This window comes from Ambystoma mexicanum, chromosome 11, assembly GCF_040938575.1.
Source record: "Ambystoma mexicanum isolate Mex_15411 chromosome 11, UKY_AmexF1_1, whole genome shotgun sequence".
NCBI lineage: Eukaryota > Metazoa > Chordata > Amphibia > Caudata > Ambystomatidae > Ambystoma > Ambystoma mexicanum.
The window spans coordinates 385,538,178-385,562,234 of record NC_090934.1 but is presented as its reverse complement, the minus strand read 5'-3'; the positions used below and the strand labels follow the sequence as shown (position 1 = coordinate 385,562,234).

At 50.5% G+C, this 24,057-nt stretch overlaps 1 protein-coding gene across 1 annotated transcript in view; it reads right to left on the bottom strand.

Moving 5' to 3' along the window:
- MTCH2 (mitochondrial carrier 2) overlaps nt 1-24,057 on the bottom strand; it is a 411,299-nt gene that overhangs the window by 67,052 nt on the left and 320,190 nt on the right. The gene's annotated exons all lie outside the window — the stretch shown is intronic.

Sequence of the window (24,057 nt, the reverse complement as noted above, 5' to 3'; positions counted from 1 at the left end):
GGGCCCTCTACCTTCACCATTTCAGTGAGGTCAAAAATCTCAGTCATCTTCAACGCCTCTCTCTCCTTCACCCCTCACATCTTGGACCTTCCTTGCCAAGAAGGCTCACTTGCAGCTTCATCTCCTTAGAGGCATTCACCCTTCCCCCAGAAGCTCAATCTCTCCAGAGCTCTGGTCCTCTCTAGGCTGGACTACAACAGCCTCTTCCTCAATCTGCCCCTTTCTTCCCTCAGCCCCTTCAACTAATCCAGAATAGGGATGCAAGAGGTATCCTTGGCCTTCAGTCCAGGGACAGCATCTCTCCAGCCCTACAATCTCTCCACTGGCTCCCGGCGGCTGAGGGGATCAAATTCAAGACCCTCTGCATCACCCACAAGGCTGTCTGGGATCTCGCTATCTCAATCTTTCTCTCCCTAAATACCCGCCTGCTTGAGTTCTCTGCTGATCAAACGCTTCTCCAAGCAGACAGTGGGGATCCCTATGCAACAGCCTCCCTTGCCCCTCTCAGACCTGAGCCAGACCTCCTTACGTTCCTGAAACTTCTCAAAACTCTTCTCGTCTCTACCTCTTTTCCTCTCACCCCCCCACCCCTGCTAATTTCCCCTACTGCAGCTGAGACTGGCGGCCTGGTCCTTCATGAGTCTTACAGGTTACCAGGACCTCAGCCCAGTAGACACCAGCATCCACCCTCCTCAGCACTTCCCTCTGGGCCCCCAGTTGGACAGTTGTGCCCCCCCACCACCTTGGGACACCTCCACCCTCACACTTAGCCAGTGGCTTCTGCCCCTGGCACTTCTCCTAGGCTCACACCAGCACTTGCCCATACCCGTGAGCTCCTCCCTTCTCCCGTCCCTCTCCCATCCCTCACCCCTGTACTTCTCGTCACTGACCTTGTACATCCGAATGTCAAGGCCTAGTAGGACTATGTCTGATTATTTAATGCTTTTTGCTATCGTTTAATTTACCCCCCTGTTCCCTCCCCTCTTTTGGCTTGTGGCGCATGGGAAAACCATTTGGTTGTATAGGCGCCTAACAAATGCTCAATAAATAAGTAAATGAAAAGAGAAAACCCTAACTTTCCCCATCTTCTAAGAGGTTTCCCTGCCTCACTAAATACTAAAGATGTGTCAGAATGTTCATAAGCAAGGTCCACCGTCCTGCAACTTTTTGCTTTTGTCCAACCATCCTAGCCTGACTTTTACCAGTGGAGCCCAGCCTTATGCTGTACTCTGCTGGTTTTTTGCTCATCTCCTTAAGGGGAAACTGACATGCCCTTCAGACTGTCAGTACTGGGAGACTTTATTTCCCTTAGTCTTTCACTTTGTTGCCATTTCTTGGTAACTTTTTATCAATGCACTATGTACCGTCCAGTACAGTGCGCTGAGCCCTCTCATTTTTAAGGCCCTGGACACCCTCAAAGGATTTTTGGTGAATGTACAAGTGTGCCTTGGACAGAGCTGGTGGCAGCAGTTACTTTTTAACCAACTACCCATGGCACATCCTGCTTAACCTGCAAACAAGCCACTTTGGAAATGCTCCTGGACCGCCTAGTGAACTGACCAGCTCGTACGGGACCTTTGCTCTGGATTCATCGCCGTCTCAAGTCTGGACTTGAGACTTTGGGAACTGTAAGTTCTTGGTAAAAGACACTCTCCCGCCGACTTTCTTACACCTAGCATTGCTAGGTCTGGAACTAGGAGAGTCTGCCGGAACCCTAGCCTACGCAGTACCCGTGTCTCCCCGCTGTGATGACTAGCTTTGTGGGGGCACTGCTTCTGTGCCCTCCTGTGCCCTAAAACAACCTGTAGTGGAACTGGCCCGATCCCTTCCCCAGAAGTGGAGAAAAGGCCCCTCTCCCACCATGGACTGAAGTCCTGGAACACAGCCCCTGAAAGCTGGAGACATGCACAACAGCTGGACTCGCACCTACGAGCGAACTGGACTAGACTGGCAAGGTTTGATCCGGACTGCGTTGAGGGTCAGTGAGTACTTTTAACACTTACCGGAGTTCCCTGGTGCATCCATAGCCTTTTACGAACGAGTGTCCCCCAAGGGCCACTCACCTTATTGAGCAACAATCCTATTTCCGATTCCATGAAACCTCTCTACCCTCTTGTGAAGACCCTCTTTGAATAGTTGTTACGCTCACCTGGTTCCCACAGGGGCGTCGATCGGACCCGGACAGCTGCGGTCTCCACCAACGTGATGCATAATGCCGAGATGACTGACTGGACTGGACTGGCCTTCCTAATCTCGTCTGCTTGACCCGTAGAAGTATTCTCCTGCAAGTGGAGAAAGGGATCTAGCCACCCGTGGATTTTAGTGATGGCCCCCTCCCACTGTTCTCGTTCTCCCCACTTGTCACCTCCGATATCCCCTTTTAGTAACCTCACCTTATGTTTTTAAATGATGAGCTCTCCATCCTGCGTGGCATGCAGGGGCGCGTAGATACCAGTTACTTCACTGGTTTGAAGGTACTGGAGGATTTCCAGAGGAATATTGACTCCGGGGTTTACAAAGTTCAAAGAGTTCAATATGTCCGATGTTCACTCTTGTTCCATTCCCTTGTTGAATTGCAGCTGGTCCAAAAGAATATTGCCTGGAGGCAGCTGATGGCGTTCAGGTAAGAGTCTGTATTACCTAACTGTCTGGTAAAAGTTGCATGAGTTTAACTTGTTGTTTTCTCTCCCTTTATAGGTGCGGCATATGAAGATGAGGCGTATTAAAGGGTAATGCCTCCGGTGGTAAATCAGGTAAGCCTATGGTGGTAAGAGATTGTATTTGTCGGCTCTCTTGGCTCACCTTGTTATTTCTTTTGTTTTCTCCCAGGTGCTGGAGTTTGACGAAGAAAATGATGGAGGCAGTGCCGAGTCGAAAGATGCTGTGGACTGGCGAGTATGACGCGGCGCTGTTGCTGGCGATGCGAGCTGGAATAATGTCCTTTCCAGGCTCGGAGACGTGCTAGATCCGGAATCGGGTAAGGAATTAAAATAATGTCCGTGATCTAACCTTTTCTCTTTCTTTCCCCTTTTTCTAGGAGCTCCTGATTCGAGTCGGGCGTGGCAGAAGACTGGATGCTGACTTGCAGGCACAGTGAGCGTTACATCAGGATGCAGAATAACGCGAAGCGTGTGCTGCTGTTCGGGCGTGGTTTAAATAGCCTCCAAAGTAGTTCCAGGTAAGAAGTTCCCCAGAACCACACCCGAGTAAAAAAATAGTCCCTGTAATAAAATAGTCCCATCCAGGCCTCACGTTGGCTTGGATTCATTTGCAGCATGGTCTGCATGAGGTAAGTAATGACTGGCTTCTAAGATGAGCCTGGCGCCTAAGGTGCCAGGACTGAACCCAAACAGCCCCCAGCCGGGGCTGCTGGGTTTTTAACAAGTATCTGGATGCCTGCTCCCGGGGCTGATGGACTCGATCCGGATGCCCGGGGGTAGGCATTGCCTGTCTTCATTGCCTCACCTCTCTTCCTGAGACACTGCAGCTCCTTGAAGAGACCCGTTTTGTACTTTAACTCACGATCGAGCGCTGCTGCGCTAAACTTACTTTTGAGCACAAGGCTCCACACTTCCTAGGGATTGGACTGCCCATTAGTTAGGGTTGTGATTCCTGAAGAATTGCATAAAGTATATTTGCACTATTTGACCCTCTTCTGTTACAGGTTGCGGATCTATACTTGCTTAATATTGCTTTAGGAGAACAGTTAATGTATATATATTCACTAGTATAAGGCTGTGGTAAATTGTTAATATTACTGAAGTTTCATTTTGTGTTTGATTTAAGAGGCCTTTAATAAAATGTATATATATTTTTGATATATACACCCGACAGAGTAAGTTGTGGCATTTACTGTGTGTGCTCATTGTGGGCCTTCGATCACTCTCACCCCTCCTGAGATCTAGTCTTGACAACCACAAATGCAAACTTGATTGGTCTGGCTTGTCCAGACAGTTACCTTGTACAAGAAACTAGGCTGACCGTCTGAACCTCTGCCCATCAGGTCAGAGTTCATAAATACATTTTAACACTGAAGTAAAGGATTGGGGCAGATTCTTCATGCAGAAGAATGGTTCCCCTCTTCTGGTGAGCGGACTATCATGCCAGTAGTCTGGAGGGATTATTTCCTGAGGGAATGACTCCCTTCCCCAGATTGCAATCCCCTTAAGTGGCACAGCACAAAGTTCCAGATTGAAAAGTCACAGTTCACAAAGAAAGCTTCTCAATGACTTCCTTCCCAAGTCTTTCTCAGGTTTCTCACAATGTTCACAACACTAGAGGGAATGACTCCCCTCCGCTGGCCTTGCTCAGATTTCTCACAGGGCCAAGAGAATGACTCTCTTCCCTTGGCCTTTCTGAGGTTTCTCACAAAGTTCACACCACCAGGTGGATTGATCCCTTCCGATGGCCTTTCAAAGGGCTTTTGGGTCGCAGTGCCAGGTTCTTCGGCTAACTCGTTTGTACAGACCAGGTTCACTAGCCTGCCTGGTACTGCCACGAGTCAAGCACCAAGAAGGTGCTCCTCTGACTCTCTTTGCAAGCCCCAGTCTCTGTGGCCTTTATGACATGGATCACTTAATCTACCCAGTTCACTATCTAGCCAGGTAAGAACTTGTATGGTAGGGTTGCATACCCTTTCCAGAGAATGTCATTAATCCCCCTCTAAGACCTTAGAAGCCACAGTACCTTCTCTGCATTCTCCGATACATTTCTACCCGTTAGGGAGAATTGTCAGAAAAGTGCTAATTCCCTTCCAATTTAAGAGACCCCCTGCTCTTTTTGCAGGACTTTAGGATTTTTAATTTCTACCCTGGAGAAAGAAAGACCTATCACCCACTCTCTCATGTATTTTTATGTGATTTGGACTCTGCGTTTCTTTTGACTTTGGAGTCAGACAATCTCCATAGGCATCATTTTTACATTGCGACACACAGCACCTTCAGTGCAGTGGCACTGGGAAGTCTCTTAGATTTCCCAAAGTTTAAATACCTTCTCTTGGTGAAACTACTGTTTCCAAGAGCAGTGAAGTGAAATTGACTTTACTTACATTTTGTAACTTTCTAGACCCAGCGCACACTATCTTACAATAGGGTGCTGTAGGGGTTACTTAGTATCACCTTTGCCTAATTTCTCATGTAACATTTTATTATTACCCTTTCTACAATTAATGGCTGGTAGCAGTGGTTTACTTTTTACTACCATTGTGTGTTTTTGTCAAAATGGCCCTGGTCGTCTTTTTTCGCCACTTCTTGTTGGAAAGGTCCTTCTTGAGATTTGCTCTGCGCGTCAAACCAGGTTTGCTCCCTTTGTTTGTTTTGTCTTTGGTGGGATTCACGAGTGAAGCCGGCCTCTGGCTCCAGCATGTCTGGCAGGGGCAAGACGTGAGGGAGGTGCCGGAAACTCCCTGTGCTTAGTCTCCTTGGTTACAGGAATGCACCCACGGTTATTGGCTGGAGGGCTGTCCTCGGAGGACAGCCACCCTGCTGGGCAAGTGACAGCTAGGCTGCAAATGAATGGCAGAAACCTGTATAAAAGGAGGGACTTTTTGGCATGGAAGGCAGAGTCGACCACTGGACGAAGGAATCCGAAGATGTTGGAAGAGACGCCGCCTGCTGCAACTCCTGGACCGTTGGTTTGCCCGTTGAAGCCCTGCTGCTGTGCTGAAGCTCCGAATTCGCCTCGACAAGAGAAGACCTGCAAAGGACAACTCCTCCTCTTGGGTTGGTGGGACCAATCGATCCCAAGACGAGCTCATCAGGCAATCCTCTCGGAGCTGGCTGTACTTCCATTGCTGCTGCAGGAATGGAAGTGCCAGGGAGAGGAATACCAGAATCGAATGAGTGTCTTTAAGTCGGACCCGAGCACCAGGAAGATTCTCCGGACTTCCAGGAAGCAGGACTGACCAAGCCTGAGCCATCTCAACAGAGTGCTGGACCCCAGATGCGAGGAAAGTCCAAAGTGGTATCCGTGAACCGCAGTGTTGCTATTTGTTAGAGTCGCGAGGAACTGAAACCGCAAAGTGCTGCTGATCTGAAGTTTTCCCATTGCTGCCCCTGACCTTCAATTTGTAGTGCAGGAGTCCCCAGGCGTCCTCCCTATTGTCCCCACGACTGAGGCCCAAGAACAACAGGATATGCAGACCTACACAGGAACAGAAGCCAGCTGGAACCAATTTCTTCTAACCGAAGGTACTGTAAAACTAAGAGGACTTATCGCTTGTTGTGTGGCCTTGCTTGTTCTCAGTTGAGACTGGTCTTGGTTGTTTTTGCAGAGTTGCTTGCAGCTTTGCCCCTCACAAGCCTCCCAGCTTGTGGCCCTACAGTGATTATTTATTTCTACAAATACTTCTAAAACATTGTGCAAGACTTACTTAGCCACCAGAGGTGTTCAGTTCACCTAGACTTGTGCTCAATAAACTTTGGCTGGCCTGGCTCTCTGAAAGACTTCTTACATCTGACCTTGTGTTTTAGCTTTCCTCCAGGAAAGGGTTCATTTACTTTGCATTGAAGGGTTAGAAAGTACTTACCTGCTCCAGAATATTTGTTTAACCTTTGTTTTATTCCCAAACCCTTTTTTTTTTACACCAACTCAGTATTGCTTTAAATGTACCAGTGATATATTAGTGTCCACAGTGTCCTAGTTATTAAAATAACCTCAGGCTGTAGAAACCATCTGTGTGCTATCCCAAATGGGTACTTGCTGATTTAGAGAGCTAAGTGTTAATTTTGAAGTGTATTTGTGTGTTGCTTATATAATGCTCCCTTCTGAAGAAGGCTTATTGAACTGACTGTTAAATTAATAATTGTTTAATCATGAAACCTTGAGTGTAAGAGTTTATTTGGATACTTGTCACTGTGAATCTCTGTGTAAAAACCCTACTGCTCACTATTGCCAGGAGCTCAAGGTTTCCGTAGTCTCCCAAAAGGTAGGGCACACAATCTTGCCTAACACTGCCTGTGTCTCTGGGTCCTTGCGAATTTTCGGCTACTCCCCGTAGCCTTCTCCTGTTCCTGCTTGTATGCCCCAGCAGCGTTCTCTCCGATATGCCAATCCCCTGGCACGTGGTTTGCCGGCACCTCTCTACGGTATCTCGGTCTTCTCTTTCTCAGTGTTTGTCTCTCCACGGCAAACTGGACACAGATGCCTGAACCTCAGGTTTCACGCCCCAGGCAGCAGCTCTTCTCTTCTGGACAACAGGACCTCCAACCTCCTCGCTGTGCCTCCGGGGAGGTTCTGCATCGACTAGTAGTCCTCTCTTTATACTCAGCATACTATATGGTCTAGTATGCGGAGTGTGACTTTGCAGATCATTCTCTAAAGCTCTGCGTCTCTCGCTCGTCACTGTGCTAATTCCCTTTAACCTTAGAGACCCCCAGCTCTTTTGCTGGACTTTAGGACTTTTTAATTTTAACCTTGCAGTGAGTGAGCCCTTTTTCTCGCTCCCTTATATGTTTGGACCTGATTTGGATGATGCGTTTCCTTTGTTTTTGGAGTCTGAAAAACTCCATAGGCATCTACTTTTTCTATGGTGACACACAGTACCTTCAGTGCAGTGGTAGAGAGAAACCCTTTAGATTTCTCATAAGGTTTAACTACCTTTTCTTGTGTGAACTACTGTTCCCAAGCATAGTAAAGTGAAATTGACTTTACTTACATTTACTCTTTGTGAGTACAGCACACACCATCCTGGAGTGCTGGGTGGTTACTTAGTAGCCCCTTATCCTCCCTACTCATGTAAAAAGAAAAGTGTTAGTCACTACTTTAAATGGCTGCAAGCACTGGTTTATTTTCCTACCATTGTGCTTTTTTACCGCAGGCTGAATCCTCAGCTGCAGTACAGCACTCATGGGTGACCATTTTGTGAAAACGGCCTGGTCGTCTTTTTTCGCCATTTTCTGTTTGTGGGGTCTTTCTTGGGTTTTACTCTGCGCGCCAAAGCCAGGTTTGAGCCCTTTGTTAAGTTTTGCCCTTGGCAGGCTTCAGAACTGAAACCCGACTCTGGCTCCAGTGTGTCTGGAAGGGCAGGAAGTGAGGGAGGTTCCCGAAACGCCCCTGTCCTTTGTCTTTAGGAATGCCTGAATGCACCCAGTCCCGATTGGCTCGCTATCCTTCCAGGAAAGCCACCCTGCTGTCTGAGTGACATCTAGGCAGTGCATGAATGGGATAAACCTGATTAAAAGGCTAGGGTTTTGGGACTGAAGACAGAGTCGACCACTGGAAAGAACAATCCGTCGAAGAAATGGTGAACAAAGCTTGCTGCATCCTCCTGGACCTTTGAATTGGCCGGTGAAGCCCTTCTGCTGTGGGACAACTTCTTCCCTTGGTGGGACCAAATAACCCAGAGACTAACTCCACTGGACCATCTTCCCCAACTGGCTGAACTTCTTTGCTGCTGCAAGAACAGAGTGCCAGGGGTCGAGAAATCAGTAGTCGAGTGCAACATCTGTGATCCGGCCAGAAGCTCCAAGAGTCTCCCCAGGACCCTCCAGAAGCAGGATGACCAGAGCTCGTGTCCCCTCACCAAAGTGTAGGATTCAAGGAGTGAAGGAAGCCCAACCGGTATCCAAGATCCACAGTGGTGCTGTTTACGGAGCGCCGGAACCGCAAAGTGCTGCTGATCTGAAAACAGCCCATAGCTGCCACGACCAATGCATTGCTGCCGCAGGAGTCTTTCAGACGTCCTCCCTCTTGTCCCCACGACTGGTTGCAGCGATGCAGACCCTGGGTTCCTGGGCCACAGACAGAAGCCAGCTGGACCACTCTTCTTGTAACCAAAAGTACTGTTCTGACCTGGGGTACTTACCTCAGTATCTTTAGCTTTGCTCTTCTCAGTTGAGACTTGCAGTAGCTACTTTGCTAGAGTTGATTTCAGCTCTACCCCTCACAAGTGTAACAGCTTGTGACCCTATAGTGATATTTCTTCAACAAAATCTCTAGCTTTGTATAAGACTCATCTAAGAAGTACCTCTGCTCCATAGACACTGCTCCAATTGACTTTAGCTGTCCTGGCTCCTTGCAGACTCTTCTAGTCCATTTGACTTTGATACTTACTGTTCCTCAGAGGTGATAAGGAACAAGTTACTTACCTGTAACTGTTGTTCTCCAGCATTGGTCTGGCATGGATTCATATGCTCATGAATATTCCCTGCCAGGCTGGTAATCCTCGGTAAAAGAAAAAAATCAGTTTCAGTTTCGTTTCTGAACTGTCTTTCTCCTAATAAACAATCACTGGTCTCTGGGTCATACTGCCCCCAGCCAATGACTGCCCTCTACCTAAGCCCCTCCTCTGGCAGCCATCTTCAGATTTGGTGGCACGTAAAGTGGCAGTAGACCAAGAGAAGAGCCGTAGAGGGGTAGGAGGGAGGGTTTGCATGTGAATCCTTGCCAGACCCATGCCGGAGAACAACAGTTACAGGTAAGTAGCTTGCTCCTTCTCCAGCATGGGGTCTGGCATGGATTCACATGCTCATGAATACAAGAATACATAGCAGTACACGCATGCACAACCATAGGAGGTGGCAAGGCTCAACATTAAGCATTTCAAACACTCCCCTTCAAGCGAACAGGTTGCGCAGCAATGATTGGTCGACTCTGGACTCCTCCCTGGAATTCCGGTCGACGCAGTAGAATCTTGTGAAGGTGTGTGTCGACCTCTACGTAGCAGCCCTGCAGATGTCCAGCAGGGGCACACCAGACAGGAACGCTGTAGTTGCAGCGAACCCTCTGGTCGAATGGGCTCTCGGACGGCCAGGCAACGGTCGGTTTGCCAACCAGTGACAGTGTGTGATGTAGTCGGAGAGCCACCTGGAAATGGAGGCCTTGGAGAGGACCTTCCCCTGGTTCACAGGGCCAAAGTTCACAAACAGCTGTGACGTCTTCTGAAAACTTTTCGTGTGGTCCACGTAGAGCTTCAGCGCTCTAGCAACATCCAGCGAGTGCAAAGTCCTCTCAGCCGGCAACAAAGGCTACGGGAAGAAAACAGGTAGCACCAAGGGCTTGTTGAGATGCAAGTCCGACGGCAACTTGGGCATGAAGGAGGGGTGTGTTCTGAGCACCACCCTCGTGTCATGAAAAGTCAAGTATGCAGGCTTGCAGGATAGGGCCTGGATCTCTCCCACTCGCCGTGCGGAGGTGATGGCAACAAGAAACGCAGTCTTTCACGACAGGAATTTCAGTGGCGCAGAATGCAGGGGCTCGAATGGCGCCCCCATGAGCCTGGTCAGCACCACGTTCAGTTCCCACGCAGGGGCAGGGGCCTTCACCGGCAGGAACGACCGGAACAGTTCCTTCATAAATTCCATCACCAGGCGATGGGACCACAAGGACGCCCGTCCTGTGGTTCTGGTGTATCAGGAGATGGCAGCCAGATGTATCTTGATGGAGGCGTGAGCCAGTCCAGCCTTGGCCAGCGTCAGTAGGTACGGCAGCACTTGAGGGGCCGTAACCCGTAGAGGGTTAATCTTCTGTGCACGGCACCAGACAGAGAACCTCTGCCACTTATGTCCGTAGCACTTGAGAGTTGAGGACGCCCTGGCTTTTGCAAGGACCTCTCTGCAGTCAGCCGGGACATCGTACCCTCCAAACTCTAGCGCTGCAGGAGCCAGGCCTGCAAGTTCAGCCACTCTGGGTCGTGATGAAGTATGGCGCCTCCTTCTCTGGAGAGAAGATCCGCGTCTGTCGGAAGCTTGACTGGTGGGGACGCTGACAAGTCCAGCAGGTCCGGGAACCAGATCTGCCTCAGCCACGCCAGTGCGACCAGGATCATCCTGCACCGGGACCTCTCGAGCTGGTTGACGAGTCGGAGCAGCAACGGCGACGGAGGGAACGCATAAAGGAACAGGCCTTCCCAGGGGAACGAGAAAGCATTGCCCATGCTCCTCGGCTGGGGAAACCTGCTGGCGAACCTCTGGCACTAGGAGTTTGTCGCCGTCGCAAACAGGTCGATCTGGGGTTTTCCCCATCGTCGGAAGAGTCGATCCACTGGATCCTGACGTAGTTCCCACTCGTGGCACGAGCGCAGCTCCCTGCTGAGTGAGTCGGCAATGGTGTTTTTTATCCCTGCCAGATAAAAGGGCACCAGAAACATCCCTTGGGCGACGGACCAATGCCAGAGATCCTGGGCTTCCTTGGAGAGGGCTGGGGATCTGGTTCCTCCCTGCTTCCGGATGTAGAACATCGTGGTGGTGTTGTCGGTGAAAATTCTCACCACCTTGCCCTTGAGGGACGGGAGAAAAGACCTGAGGGCCCAGAACACTGCACGGACCTCCAGGATGTTGATGTGGAGTTTCTCCTCCGGGATCCAAAGGCCTCTTGCGTGAAGATCTCTGGTGTGTGCTCCCCACCCTTCCAGGGAGGCATCCGTCATCACCGTTATCTGGTGGGATGGATCTGAAAGTCTGTGCCCACCGTCAGATGAGCGTGGGTGCCCCACCACCAGATCGCTCATCGGTAGGTCTCGTCGAGTGGAATCCCATCCTCGAAGCTGCCCGTCGCTTGGATCCAGTGGGAGTCTAGGAACTCTTGCAGAGGGTGCATCCAAAGCCTGCACAGGCGCACGAGATATATGCAGGAAGACATCATCCCGAGGAGGGACGTGATGGACCTCACCCTGGCCACGTCCGTGGCCAGCAGGCGCTGCACCTTGCCCAGGATGGCCTTCGTCCTTTCTTCTGACGGTGAGGCCAGGAGCGCCACTGTGTCGAGCTTTGCTCCCAGAAACAGTGCGACTTGCGACGAGACCAGGTGGGATTTGGGAAAGTTGATGGAGAATCCCAGGTCCGAGAGCAGCTGGACGGTCTTTGTTGTGTGATCCACGGTGAGCTCCCTTGCCCCTGCTCGGATGAGCCAGTCGTCCAGGTAGGGGTAGACGTGGATCCCCTGTAGGCGCAGCCGTGCCGCCACCGGTGTGAGGCACTTGGTGAACACCCTGGGTGCCGACTTCAATCCGAACGGGAGGGCCTTGAACTGGTAGTGCCGTCCTTGGACCACGAACCTGAGGAACTTTCGGTGACCTTTCAGAATGGGGATGTGGAAGTACGCATCCTCCAAATCCAACGACGACAGGAAATCGCCCTCCAACAGTTGTCCCAGCACGTGCTGGAGGGTGACCACCGGAACTTCTGTGCCTTGATGTACTTGTTCAGCCGTCGCAGGTCCAGGATGGGGCGCCATCCTCCTGTCTTCTTTTTCACAAGGAAGTACCTTGAGTATACTCCGGAGCCCGGAGCCTCTTCGGGACGAGCTCAATGGCACCTCTTCTGAGCAACACCCTCACCTCCAAAAGTAGTTGAGGGACGTGATTTTTCTTCCTGACCACGGGTGGAATGCGTCCAGCACCCAACGGTCAGTGGAGCCGGACTCCCACACGCAGACAAACTTTGCCAGCCGGCCTCCCACCGGGGTGCTTCGGTGGGGGCCCGACCCCGCTGTCGGTTCAATCTTGCTTGGCGGACGCCTTGCCGCCTTGGCCTCCCTGGCGATGACGGCGGGGCCCCCCCGACTTGCCTCATACTCTATAGGCTTCCTGCGACAGGGAGCGGGCCGCTTTGCGGTATATAGAGGAGCCACCGCCGAATCCCTTGGAGGCACCCTGCTTGCCTCTGGCGCTCCGAAAGGACGGCCTCCGTTGCCGGAGAACGCCTAGGGCCCTAGCAGTCTCTGTGTCCGCCTTGATGGCTTAGAGAGACTCATCCACCGTTTTCCCCAAACAGGTTGTTCCCGTCGAACAGCATGTCCAGCACCTTGGCTTGTACATCCTGGCGGAAATCTGGCGCCTTGAGCCAACCTCGCTGTTGCCTAGCTGGCGGAAACCGGTGTCAGCAATGTCCGTTACCACCGTAATGGCGTGGTCCGACACCACTTCGCCTTCTTGCAAGATCTCCAGGGCCTCGGCCCTCTTGTCAATCTTGTACCATAACTCCCTGTCGTAGCGGGCCACGATCGCGAGGGCGTTGGCCGCCTTAATCGTTGTTGCCGCCAAGGAGATAACTCGTCCCATTGCATCCAGCTTCTTCCCTTTGCCGTCCGGCGGGGAAGTTGACGTTGAGACCGATGCGCCCCCCCCCCCCGCTTTCTTCTTGGCCGCTGCTGAGACGACCAAGTCCAGGGTAGGGGCCGCGTCGGGGACCCGGTACTTCTTCTCGTACCGATCCTTCTTGGCAGGCGTCGTAGACGGGTTCTTAAGAAGGATGAGACCCTCATCCCAGATGTCATCCAGTAGAGGCACAGCGAGGACCGACTTCCTCCTGGCCTCGCGCCGTTGGTAAAGGAAACCTTCCTTCTCTTCGGGGAAGATCTGAAAAAGCTTGGATGCCTTGGTGATCATTGCATGGAACAATCCGATCTCATCGGACGGGGCGGCCCGGGCTGGTGATGGGAGCTCCATCCCGTCCACACCACCATCATCGTCGGTACCCTCGTGGCCGTGTCTGTTCCAGTGTCATCCCCAGGGACGGGGGACGTGGGTAAAGGCCGAGCAGGCCGCGAGGGTTGAGAAGGCAGGGCTGGGTCGATCAGTCTTCTCTTGTTCGGGGGCTTCCTGCCGGGACCGGCTCTGGTTCCTCCGTCGGACCTGGTACCGGGTCAACTGTTGGTGGTAAGGGCAATCGCGTCCTTATCTCTGAACATAAGGATTGTATCGCCAACAAAATGGTCACCGAGTTATCCTGTGGCTCCGGAAGCGACGGCTGACTAGGACCCTTGCTGGTGCCGCCATCACTCTCATCGTCACTCTCGTCGTCACTCTCGTCGGGATCCCTCCCGTGGGGACGGGCCTCTTCGACGCCCTGGTCGAGGCTCTCTAGGACTTCTGCCAGCTCCTCCTCGGATGTTGTGTCCATGTCCACAATGGCCGTCCCCCCCCTCTTTTTCCGCCGGGGTCTTCACGGGGGTCTTTTCGATGGGTCTGAAAGAGGCTTCCCTCCGCAGAGGCAGGGAGACTCTGGGCCCAGAGGTCGCCTCCACTGGTGTAGCCTCCAGAGGTTGCGCCAGGGCCGCTGCGACTCCCTCGATAGAGGCCTTGGCCGGGTGAATCTAGGCCTTCACCGCCTTAGGCACACTTGAGGCCTTCACCTTGGGGAGAGGGTCACTGCCTCACTCCCTCTCTGCCGAATCCTTCAAGATCGACCGGGGCCTCTCCAGAGGCTTACCCGGGTTCTCAGATTTCCTCTTTCCTGAACCAGAGCGTTGGCTCGTGGTTGATGGTGCCGGGGAAGGCGCGCCCTGCCTAGCAGCCGAAGAGCCCAACCGTTCGTCTCTCCCGGCGCCCGCGACTTGCGGTACTTTGCCTTCTATTGGGCCCCTGTCTCCGGGGCGCCCGCACAGGATTTAGGAGACCGGTTAGACTTCTTCTTCTTCTTCTCACCTGACGGACTCCTTCATTCCAGCTAGTTGGAGAGACGAAGGTGTCGGTCCCTGATGGTCCATTCCGACATGTTCCTGCAAAACGCACAGTGTTTCTCCACGTGCGTTTTGTCCTCATGAAGGCAGTAGAGACATTTCGAATGCTCGTCCTCCTTGAACACATTCTGTAGCTGGCATCCAGGGCAAACCTTGAACAGCATTCCGGGCGTCGAACTTCCTTTCTCCTGGGCCATGTCCGGGTAGGCCGCAGAAACTTCTGGAATCCCCCAAGAAGCCTAACTCAACGAAATCTTCACCCTTGAGGGACGTAAAAATAAATCCGACACAGATAACCATTAATCGGATGTAGAGACGGTAGAGTTTGAGGCTCTATTTGACCGAAAAATTAGAAATTCTCTTTAAAAAAAGCGTGAAAACGCAGCAAAAGCTCGAGAGCTAAACACAAGGACACCCAACACTTGAGCGTGCGGTAAAAATCTGAAGATGGCTGCCAGAGGCGGGGCTTAGGGAGAGGGCAGTCACTGGCTGGGGGCAGTATTACCCAGAGACCAGTGATTGGTTACTACTGAGAAAGACAGATCAGAAACAAAAATGATACTGATTTTTTCTTTACCGAGGATTCCCAGCCTGACGACGGGGAATATTCATGAGCATGTGAATCCATGCCAGACCCCATGCTGGAGAACTTGGTTTTTAACGATTATTGCTGGGAAATATGTTTATCTAGACAAAGTGCTCACATGCTCTGAGAACCTGTTTAACCTTTTTCCTTCCTTTAACCTTTCCTTTCTACAAACCTCAGAATCTGCAAAGTGTACTAGTGATATATAAATGCCATTAATGTCCTAGTTAGTGAAGTCACCTCAGGGTGTAGGTAGTGTGTAAGAAGCATCTCTAAAGAGCATCTACTAGCTTTGTGTTGATTCTGGAAAAGGATTTTAAAGTATATTTGATTGTTACATACATTGCCCTTTTTAAAGAATGCTTATTTAAAAACTACTGTTAAATAATTTATATATGATATGATAGGATAGGTTATTCATAACAAGCTTAATACCCAGAGGTTTCTAAGCGCAGACCCGGGGATTGAAACTATGATGCTCTGTGTCGTCTTGCTTCCAAAGTGAGCACTTTGCCCCTGAGCTATCCTCCCGAGACAGGAGGAGGTTTGTATAACTACAAACCTTGAGTTTAAGTGTTACCTGGCTACTTGTATTTGTGGATTTCATTGCTACAGCTCACATTAACCCCTCTTGAGATAAGCCTGGCTGCTCAGTCACACTACCAACTTGCGTAGTACAGGCCTACACCAAAAGGTGGTTTACCTAAGACCAAGAGGACAAGTGTTGCGTCGTCTCCACAGGGTTACTACATTAATCCTGTGTTGCGTCGTCTCCACAGGGTTACTACATTAATCCTTGCCTAACACCATCTTTAGATTTTTACTGCAAGTTTTAGTGTTGGTAGTCCTCTCATATCACTCTATGAACCTTTTTTTTTGGATATTTCAAGTTTTTCGGTAATATTAGTCCCTTTTGACCAACGTTGTTCCATCTTCAACCATTGCTCGACTACCGGCAGCAGGGATCCGTGGTCAGCGAATATCAGCTTTCATAACGGATCTTCACTTCAAAGTTTTTTGAAGGCCCAGGCTTCGGTCTAGTTCACACCTCAACGATGTCAAGGGAAAAGAGGAGTCTCTTCCAGCTCTGCACCAAGTGTGGACTGCAGAACATCTACATTAAGGATCAGCACCTCAAGTGCCTATATTACCTGCATCCGGGCAACGATGAGGAGGGATGCAAGATTTGCAGCGGTTTTCTGTCAAAGACCAAGAAGGACCGTTGCTGCAGGTTAGCAGCGTGGATCAAGGGATCAAGGGAGGGGGGGGGGGGCCTCTGACTGGGCATCTGGGTACAGCCATGCCTCACCCAGGACCAGTCTCACAAGTGTGCCCCACTCTGAAAAAAGGTCATGACGGTCCTTTGAGAATGCCTCTGGTCAGAGGATCCAAAAGAAGGCGAAAATGCACACTGAGTAGCACGCAAGGGTTGCGGCAGTTGCAGAACCCAGTTTGGGAAGGACTCCAGTCCTCATCCCCATCCAATGTGAGCCTGCCGGTGGGGGGCAAGGGGTACCGTCCGCAAGAAGTTATTTACCCAGTTGAAGCACAGTTCCTTTTTTAAGGACAAAGGTGTGAAGGAGGGGCCCAACAACCAGTTGACAAACGCTCTGTCTGTTTTGGGGAGATTTATCCTTTATACAATTTGTTCCCTCTCCTAGTGAGACACCCGGCACTTTTTGCTAGACTACTGGACCTTTCTTAAAATCCTGAATGAGTGGATTCTTTTTTCACTCATTCCTTCTTATAGGCTCTGTCTTTTTGTATTCTATCTGTACTATGGAGTCTATTTTCTCCAGAACTCTTAAAGGCGTCTGTTTTTGACTATTTCAGCACACAGCCTTTTATGGGCAGTGCTGCTGGGGACCCTTAGGGTCCTCCTTCGAGATTCTTTTCTTTATCCTTGAGTAACTACAGTTCTTAAGGATAGAGAGATGACATGCATTACTCACTGTAATAGCATTTCTGATAATTTTATCTGCTTAAATTCACATGGTGTGCCTATGGTCCGACATCCAGTGCTAACCGCCGAGTATTGCATCTTGTCTTTCGGGGACGGAAAGGGGATGTCATCATAGGCGTGTCTGTAACACCATCGCTATCGTAATGTGTAGTGTAACTAAAATCCCTCACGCGCCAAGGTCCCTCCGATTGCATTTTTTCTGCCATGAGGGAGCCCAAGGCTATTGTGAGTGAGTACATGAAGCAGATACAATCATCAGAAATGCTATTACGGTGAGTAATGCATGTCTTCTGATGCTTGTTAATCTGATTAGAATCACATGCTGTGCATAGACTAGCGAGCAGTACCGGGAGTTGGAGGTGGGTTGTGAGAAGGAAGAGTAGAGAAAAGATATTTTAATACTGCTTGTCCCACCTGAGAATCAGACCTAGAATGAGTGTCTAGGCAATAGTGTTTTGTAAAGGTGTGTACAGAACTCCAGGTTGCCGCTTTGCAAATGGACTCTAGAGGAACATTTGCAATGAATGCTATGGAAGCCACAGTGCCCAGAGTAGAGTCTTCCACCAAGACACCTTCTGTTGTGACGTGGTGTAGGCTGAGAGAGCAGCAAGATGAACTTTTAGGGAATTGAAGCCCAAACCTGTGTCACAAATGGGTTAGGTACAACACAATGTGTGTGGATGAGCAATCGATGGGATTGACGCCCTTGGTATTACACCAGATGACAAACCGTTTCCATTTGCTGGAATAGCAATAGTGGGTGTTAGGTTTCCTAGCTTCCCTGAGACTGTCTATGCATCTCTGAGGGAGCTGAAGGTGTCCAAACTATGACCTCAGGAGCTAAACTGCTAAAGTCAGAGTTTGTGGGAATGGGTGTAGGGTCTCCCCCCTGTCCTCAGACAACATGTTGTATGGGCAGGGTAGTTTTACTGGTGGGGAGAGGGACATTTCCATTAGATGAGCGAATCAGGGTTTGGTGGGCCCACATGGGGGCTACCAATATCATGGTGACTGGTTCCTGGTGCATCTTGTGCACTATCTTGTTGAGTAGGGAGGGGGAAAGCATAAACAAATTTCCCTGACCATGTTATCCAGAGTCTGTTCCCCTTGGAGCGGTTCTGGCGTTACCTGGAGGCGTAGTCTTGGCATTGGCGTTCTCCTGAGTTGCGAACAGGTCAGTCTCTGGGAAGCCCCATTCTTCGAAGACGTTGGAGACCATGTCTTCGTGCAGACGCCAATCGTATTCTACGGGCAGTGGGAAATCTCTGCTGAGCACGTCCGCTAGACGATTGAGTTCTCCTGGAACGTGTTGGGACAGTAGGAACATCCTGTGTTTGAGAGCCCACATCCAAATGTTTTGGGACAGCTTGGATAGCCCTCGAGAGTGTGTGCTCCCTTGTTTGTTCAGCTAATACATGGCTGTGGTGCTGTCTGTCAGAACTAGCACCGTCTTCCCTTGTAGTTGCGTTTGAAGTGCCTTGAATACCACTAATAGCTCTAGCAGATTTATATGGTTGGATGCTACTTGAGGGGACCACACTCCATGCGCTGTCTGCTGAAGCAGGTGAGCCCCCCCACCCAGTGAGAGATGGTTCTGTCTCGAGAGTGGCTTCCACTGCAGGGGTGGTGAAGGTTTTCCCCTTCAAGAGGTTTTCCCTCGACCACCACTGCAGAGAGAGAACGAGGGCTGGCGAGACAACTACCAGATCTTCCCATTGTCCACTGGCCTGACACCACTGGCTGTTGAGCCACTCTTGCATGGGACGCAGTCGCACGTGGGGAACCAAGTATAATCATAACACCATCATAACTAGCAAGCGCATGGCTTTGCGTACCGTCACCTCCCAACTGGCTACATATTGAGGGGTCTGAAAAAGCATGTTCTGAACCCTCTCGTTGGAGGGGAAGAATAGGCCGTTCTTCGTCTGGATTAGAGCCCCCAGAAATTGTTTTACTTGACTGGGGATTAGACTGGATTTTTTCTCGTTAATGGAGAATCCTAGACTGAACAGAAGGTCTACGGTCTTCCGGGTGTTCAAAAAGCATGTGTCGTAAGAGTCCCCTGTTATGATCCAGTCGTCGAGGTAAGGGTAAACCGGGACAGACAGTCTGCGCAGGTGTGCTGCCACTACTGCCAGGACCTTTGTAAACACCCTTGGGTGCCGAGGCGATGCCGAAGGGGAGCACTTTCAATTGGTAATGCCTGTCCTCTATCATGAACCTTAGATATTTCCTGTGCGCTGGCAACATTGAAATATGAAAGTATGCATCTTTCATGTCCAATGTTGCCATGTGGTCCCCTTGTTTCAGCAGTGGGATCACCTCCTGTAGCGTTACCATACAAAACTTTTGAGGTTTTATAAACTTGTTCGCTGGGTGCAGGTCTAAAACAGGGCGCATGGTGAGGTCCTTTTTGCGTACTAGGAAGTACACTGAATAAATACCCTTGTTTAGCTGAAGAATAGGGACGGCTTCTATTGCGTCCTTTCCCAGCAGCGCTTCCACCTCGATTTAGGACCTGCAGATGGTCCGGTGAGAGGCGCTGTGAGCGTGGCGGTCTTAACTGTGGTGGTCTGGCGAATTCCACACAGTACCCATGGGCGACTGTTTTTATAACCCACTGGTCTGAAGTTATCCCCTCCCATGCCGTGTGGAAAGATGTTAAATGCCCCCCGACCGGGGTGACATGGGAGGGGACCTGGATCTGTTGGCCATTTCTGACCAGAGGCTGAGGCTCCTCTGGGATTGGGGCCGCTACCTCAGCCGTGTCGCTGACCCCTAGGTGGGTAGTAGGCGGGGCATCCTGATGTTTGTCCAGAGTTATAATTTCCTGTGCTATAGTAGTTCTGACTTGCACAGGACTGCCCTTGAAAGGACTGCCGCGAATTACCTCCCCTTTGGGGGGAAGGTTTCAGAGTTATTTGCTGCAAGGACTTAAGAGTCTCGTGCTCTTTCTTGGCCGTCTCCAGGGCATCATCAACCGCTTTCCCAAATAGATTGGTCTCTTCTATGGGTTTGTTGATAAGAGCGGCCTGTGTTTCAGGCTTGAACACCGAGTTGCGAAGCCAAGCGTGCCGCTTTAGAAGAGTGCCCTGGGCCAGAGACCTGCCTGCTGTCTCAGCAGTGTCCAGAGTGTTCTTGATTATATTCTGATTTACTTGCCTGCCTTCGGCCACGATGTTGAGAAGCCTGGACCCAGCAGGTTCAGGAACCTCCTGGAGACTTTTTTGTATCCATTGTGCATCTGCATAACTGGCCAGCAGCGTGGTGTTATTCGCTATGCGCGTGTTGTATGCAGCTGCCGAGTTAACATGTTTACCTAGGGCGTACAACCTTTTGGATTCTTTATCCAGAGGTGCCTCCCCCATAGCAAGGGGTACCCCTGCATGTTTCCGGGTGGTAGTGACTACCAAGGAGTCGGGGGTGGCGTGGTCTTTAATATATTGAGGGTCCGAAGGAGCTGGCTGTTAGGCAGAAACCTGTGCAGTTCCCTTAGGGACCAATGCAAAAGGCTTAGGACTACAGGTGTTGACGGTAAACCCAATTGGTAGCAGTCTGTACCACCCAGATTTACCTGGTAGCTATGCTGAGCAACCAGACTTCTCTCAAGAAGAGTTAGACAGTATATAGAGTATACAAGATCGGTACCAAAATACAGTAGCACAAGCAAACACTGACCAGAGCTTTGGTAACAAAGTATATCATTATTTATTTAAAGACACACTTAGAAACACTCCAGCACTATTATTGTAAGCAAGTTCAAAACACTCACTATTTATATATATACATCCCTTATTCTTTATTAGACAAGTCTTAGTTAACACCACTTATTTCCAGACAGAGGTGAGTGCTTAAATAAAGATGGCACTCCAATAAGTTAAAAAAAAGGGAGGGAAAAGGCAGAAATTAGAAAAGCACACAACACAATACTTTAGAAGTACCCAGCAAGGCAGGAACGTCAAAGTCTACTTGTGAGCAAAAAGTTCAGAGACCAGGCACCCTCTTGGAGAGAGTAGAACACCAATGCGCCCAAGATCACACAGTTTAAACGGCTTGAAAAATCTTGCAGGGAGTTCAAAAAGGAATTAGTTCAGCTCAGAAAAGTTCAGTTAGCCAGTCTAGGGCCAACCCAAGTGGTAAATTGATAATTTAAGAGACACCCCACACAGACCGTTGCGAGGGAGGCCAGGCAGACACAGTACCTTGAAAGTGGAGAGAATGCTCCAGCGGGGGCAGTTGTTCCTGGCAGCGGGTGCAAGTCGTGGCGTCGTCCAGAGGAAGAGATGGTCTCGACGTGGAGGAAAGCTGTAGGTCGTTGCACTGCCAGGGAAGAAACCAGCCGCGGAGTTCTCCGGTTAAAAGGTACTACCCTTTTATTCGCGGTAGTGGTAAAACGTGGTATCCCGGTTGCCGGGGTGCTTGGCACAGGCAAGGCGGCCACGAGATGATCCGGGAAGGCGAAAAGGCGGGCAAACTGGTTATCCCCACCAGTCAAAGGAAGAAGACTCTTCGGGATGAAGATCTCCTCTGTCGTTGGGAGAAGTGGTGAGACGGTTCAGCAGGGCTCCACCGGTGGTGTCGTCGTTGCAGGTCGGCTCAGCTTCTCCCTCTTCGGATTCTTTGGTCCTGTGGCGACTTCTGAAGTTCCAGTCTCCAAAGCCCTGCTTTTATGCAGAAAACCCCCATTCATCAGTCCTAGCTGTCACTCAAACATGCTAAGTGGTGAGCCGGGCGGCTCACCACTGGGCCAATCACACAAGAGTGCGACTTGAGTTGCCGAGGCAACTCAGTCCAGGTTGCCTAAACCCCCCTCCCAAACATCCTGTAGACCCAGACAGAGTGGCACCACTTTTGGAGGCTTCTGTGGTGAAGCCCGCCAAAAAGTGGAACAAAGGGCTCGACTTGGGTTGGAGTTACAGAGGCGAACACAAACGCCATTTTAAAACCGAGTCCTGGCAAAAAGACCCAACCGGGGAATAAATATTAAATAAATAACCCAGCGGTATCTTTAACATTGCACCAAAAAATGGTGCGTTTAAAATGAATGGGAAAATCCCATAGTAAATATTCTTAAGGAATATTTCGTGTGGTAACCACTGCCACCAGCCAGAAACTCGACGAGGGGGGACTGCACAGTGCCCCCTCGAAAAACAGACCCAGGGGCAATCTAATTACCCCTACCAGTACTTCCACAATATGATGGTTTGTACTGGTTTTGTTCCCAATTTAAGACTAGTAAAGACAATGGTGACTTTACATGCCCTGGGAGACAGTAGTCAGTCCCAGGGTATGGAGTCTATGTTTGGGGGTCACTATGACAACCCTGTGTTACTGCACTGAGGGTGCTGTGTAACACACTTCCCAAAAACCACATGAAACCCTATAGAGTAAAAGACCCCATAGCCCATTAAACACATTGCAAAGTCAAAGGATATCTCAAATCATGTCTAAGAGTGGGAGAAAGAGAGTCTCACTCTTAGCAGGAGAAAAAAATAAACCCCAAAAATCCAGCAAAGCTGCTGGGGGACTCACTAGGTTTGGGAAATTAGCCTTAACAGAGAATTCTCCCCAACACTGGCCGAAATTGTTTTTCCACTCTTGCGTTCACTGCCCGGGTCTGAGCTGGCGTGACCAGGGAGGGGGCCAATCTTCTTTTAACAGAATTTAGAAGGGGAATGGCTTGGCTGGAGGGGGGTTTCTCTTTGAGAATGTCCTCCACAAAGTCTTGTTCGGGTACCGCCTCCCGAGTACTGATCTGAAAGTGATCTGCTGCTTTCCTTAAGATGGCACTGAAGGCCATTTGGTCGTCTACAGGCGAGGCCTGGTGAGCCGGGGGGGTTGGAGGAGAATTCAGGCATAGAACATCAGTGTCCTGATCTTGTGTGGGGAGCGTCCATGGTTCCGTTTCCACTTGCTGGTTTTCCTCCCAGTTGTCCATGGCATCAGCCTAGTCCTCAGGGTAGTCCTGCAGGAAGAAAGGGTTGTCTTCTTCAGTGTAGATGTCCTGGTAAGTGTGTATCTGGACCACATCTTCATGGTGGATAGAAGCCGAGGGCTGAGAGTCCAGATTTTCTTGGAAATGTGAAGTTGATCTTAAAGGAGGGTCTTCACAAGATCTCTTAGGGGAAGGATGCTCAGAAAGCAAGACAATCCTTTCAAGATGATCAATGCACCCTTCAAATTTTTCCCTTGTCCACTTAGAAGAACCAGAAGGGCCTAAAGGTGGAAAAAGTTTGTTTCCCGCCATTTGGTGTCGAAATTCGTCCCCAAGGGTGTAGGACAGAGACTCCTGACTGTGCTCGTAGGTATCGCAAGTATTGGGGCACTGTGTCTTTTGACTTGTCCGCGGCGCGCTCCATGCGTTTTGACTTTGTAGATACCACCCCAACTGCCGAATTAATTCTTGCGACATTGTCCACAATCTCTGCCGAATCGGCGTGAGTTAACAGGTTAGGAGGCTTATCGGAAGATTTACCGTCTACCGCGGCGTTAGAGGGCCTAGAGGTAGAGTTTTCGGCTGGGTAAAGGCTAGGAGGCCTAGTAGTAGGTTTTGGGCCTACTGGGCCTTTAGGGACCGTCGAATGACCGCACTTTGGCGTGTGGACCCGATTTAAGGGTAGCGTCCATGTTTTTGGAGTGCCCAGTCGCAAGACGCTGCTGCGGAGGCGGGGAAGGCTCCTGATCTACCTGATCAGAGGAATCTGTCGAAGTTTTCGACGGCCTTGTTGGCGCTTCCACCTTTTTCGATAGAACCGTCGAAAATCGGTGGCGGGTTTCTGTGCTCAATGTGTCGTGGTTATTGTACGCCCCTACCGCCGGGTGTTGTCCCTGAAGCGAGACTTGTGTCAGGCCTTGAGGGGTTGGGGACAGGCATGGCTGACCTAGAAGTGTCTGCCTCAAGGTCTATGACATCCGATACAGGTGTTTGGTCATCGGAGGTGCCCCCGTCACTCGGCGGGTGTGGTGGTGGGGGAAGAGGGTTCAGCCCGCGACATATCGTACGCGACCCACTGCTTTACACAGCGCTCCTTAAGGGTCTTAGGCCGAAGGAGTTTACAAGTCGCACACGGCTTCTCGTCGTGATCTAAGGGGAGACAAGAATTACACGTTC